Consider the following 3342-nt stretch of genomic DNA (forward strand, 5'->3'; position numbering starts at 1 on the left):
AAGGACCAGAAACAAAGACGATTTTTAGAAGGCAAGTAGCTTCGACTGCAGCCACTACAGTCTCCGAAAACGGCTTTTAACAGTGTGCTTAATAAACAACAGGGCACAAATGAGCATCAAATAATTCCGTAATTAGTGATGGCCCACACTTCATCAAACTCTCTAGTATAACAGACTCAAGCAACCATTTAATCTCTAAGTGAAAGGCTAAACTATCCACAGATGAGATGGCTTTAAACAAAAGGATAACCAACGTGATACCGATGCACCGCCGGCCGGAGTGACCGATCGGTTCTAGGCGCATCAGTCTGGAACCACGCGACCGCTACGGTCGCAGGTTCGAATCCTGCCTCGGGCAAGGATGTGTTCGATGTCCTTAGGTTAGTTAGGTTTAAGTAGTTCTAAGTTCTAGGGGACTGATGACCCCAGATGTTAAGTCCCATAGTACTCAGAGCCATTTGAACCGATGCACCATAAGTCAATGTTCGATCAAGATGATGACAGTGCTTTTTGCAAATTTTCCGTTAACCCAACAGCTGCCTTAACACTCCACGTATCTAGGCACTTGAGACACGTCGGCTGTGAGTCACCGTGCCTCTTACTTCCTTCGTGCACGAAGCTAACCGCTCTTGGCAGCCTAACTTCCATCAAGTAAACACCGGCGCATTCGCTTGGCGCCTCACTTTCCCCACAAGCCCATGTTCCTTTCGTTTTCGTGCGTCCGTTCCCTCTCCCCACAACCATCAATCGTCCTTCTTCCAAAGCCAGCTCGTTCCAACGATAAACCCCTTTCCCCTACTGAGAACTTCCACACACGATGAGTGAGAGAAAAGTAATGAGGCTGGATTTTTTATCTATCAAAGTTTTTAATTTTTTCAAACAACAATATTGTCTCCTTCAAAATAGTTCCCTTCGGCAGCTATACATCAGCGGATCGTTTGCCCCAGTCTTGATAACAGCGCTGAACACCTTCAGCTGGTAGGGTCTTAAAATGTCGGTCATATACTTTTGAACGTTGTCCAGATCAAATCTAAATCTTCATCTAAAGAGATACTCCGCAAGCCACGGTACGGTGCATGGTAGAGGGTACCCAGCACCATACTAATCATTCCCTCCCCTGCTCCACTAGTAAACAGAGCGAGGGAAAAACGACTAGCTATATGCCTCCGCATGAGCCCTAATTTCTCGTACCTTATCTTCGTGGTCCTTACACGCAATGGATGTTGGCGGCAGTAGAATCGTTCTGCTCTCAGCCTCAAATGCCGCGGCAGTAGAATCGTTCTGCTCTCAGCCTCAAATGCCGGTTCTCTAAATTTTCTCAGTAGTGTTTCTCGAGAACAACGTCAACTTCCCACCAGGGATTCCCATTTGAGTTCCTGAAGCATATCCGTAAAACTTATGTGTTGTTCAAACCTACCGGTAACAGAATGAGATTTTCACTCTGCAGCGGAGTGTGCGTTGATATGAAACTTCCTGGTAGATTAAAACTGTGTGCTGGACCGAGACTCGAACTCGGGACCTTTGCCTTTCACGGGCAAGTGCTCTACCAACTGAGCTACCCAAGCACGACTCACACCCCGTCCTCACAGCTTTGCTTCTGCCAGTATCTCGTCTCCTACCTTCCAAACTTTACATAAGCTCTCCCGCGGACACTGCAGAACTAGCACTCCTGAAAGAAAGGATATTGCGGAGACATGGCTTAGCCACAGCCCGGGGGATGTTTCCAGAATGAGATTTTCACTCTGCAGCGGAGTGTGCGCTGATATGAAACTTCCTGGCAGATTAAAACTGTGTGCCAGAAGTAAAGCTGTGAGGACGGGGCGTGAGTCGTGCTTGGGTAGCTCAGTTGGTAGAGCACTTGTCCGCGATAGGCAAAGGTCCCGAGTTCGAGTCTCGGTCCAGCACACAGTTTTAATCTGCCAGGAAGTTTCTTACCGGTAACAAATCTAGCAGTATGCCTCCGAATAGCTTCGGTGTCTTCCTTCAACCCGACCAGGTACAGATCCCAAACACTCGAGCAACACTCAAGAATAGGTGATACCAGCGCCCTATATGCAGTCGCCTTTACAGGTGAACCACTCTTTCCTAAAATTCTCAAAAAAAAAAACCGAAGTCGACTACTCGCCTTCCCTCCCGCAGTTCTCACATGCTCATTCCACCCCATATCGCTTTGCAACATTATGCCCAAGTATTTAAATGACTTGACTGTGTCAAGCAGGACATTAGTAATACTGTATCCGAACATTACAGGTTTGTTCTTCCAACTCATCCGCATTAACTTACATTTTTCGACATTTAGGGCTAGTTTCCATTCATCACACCAACTGGAAATTTTGTCTTAAGTCGTCTTGTATCTTCATACAGTCACTCAAATTCAGCACCCTACCGTATACCGCGGCATCATCAGGAAGCAACCTCAGATTGCTGCCCATCCTGTCTGCCAAATTATTTATGTGTATAGAGAACAACAGCGGTCCTATCGCACTTCCCTGGGCCGCTCCTGACGATACCCTTGTCTCTGATGAACACTCGCCGTCCAGGACAACAAGCTGGGTTCTATTATTTAAGAAGACTTCGAGCCGCTCACATATCTGTGGACTTATTCCGTCTGCTCGTACCTTCGTTAACAGCCTGCAATGGGACGACGTGTCAAATGCTTTCCGGAAATTCAGAAATGTGGAATCTACCTGTTCCCGTCCAAAAATGGTTCAAGTAGTTCTGAGCACTATGGGACTCAACTTCTGAGGTCATCAGTCCCCTAGAACGTAGAACCACTTAAACCTAACTAACCTAAGGATATCACACACATCCATGCCCGAGGCAGGATTCGAACCTGCCACCGTAGCGGTCTCGTGGTTCCAGACTGTAGCGCCCAGAACTGCTCGGCCACTCCGGCCGGCTGTTGTTGTTCGTCCATAGTTCTCAGTATATCATGTGAGAAAAGGGCAGGCTGTGTTTCGCACTAGCGATACTTTCTAAAACCATGATGATTCGTGGACATAAGCTTCTTGGTCTCAAGAAAGTTTATATATTCGAACTATGAATATGTTCACGGATTCTGCACAAACCGAAGTTGTTTTACCCTTCTTATATGCTGGAGTCACCTGCGGCTTTTTCCAGTAGCTTGGGACTTTGTGTCGGGCGAGAGATTCAAGAAAAATGCAAACTAGGTAAGGGGCCAAGGCCGTAGAGTACTGTTTGTAAAATCGATTTCCGAAACTGATGATTTATTTGCCTTCAAATCTTTCAGTTGTTTTTCTACGGCACGGATTTTTGTTACTATATCGTCCATACGGGAGGCTGTCCGATGGTCAGATGACGGTATGCTATTGCTGTTCTCCT

General features: G+C 46.7%; 1 non-coding gene across 1 annotated transcript; it reads right to left on the reverse strand.

Annotated features, from left to right (window-relative positions):
* Positions 1-1491: 1491 nt before the first annotated feature.
* Positions 1492-1566, reverse strand: Trnas-uga. The gene has a single exon. It is a non-coding gene; the product is annotated as a tRNA-Ser (tRNA).
* Positions 1567-3342: the final 1776 nt, after the last annotated feature.

Source organism: Schistocerca americana, chromosome 1 (assembly GCF_021461395.2).
Source record: "Schistocerca americana isolate TAMUIC-IGC-003095 chromosome 1, iqSchAmer2.1, whole genome shotgun sequence".
NCBI classification, from domain to species: Eukaryota; Metazoa; Arthropoda; class Insecta; order Orthoptera; family Acrididae; genus Schistocerca; species Schistocerca americana.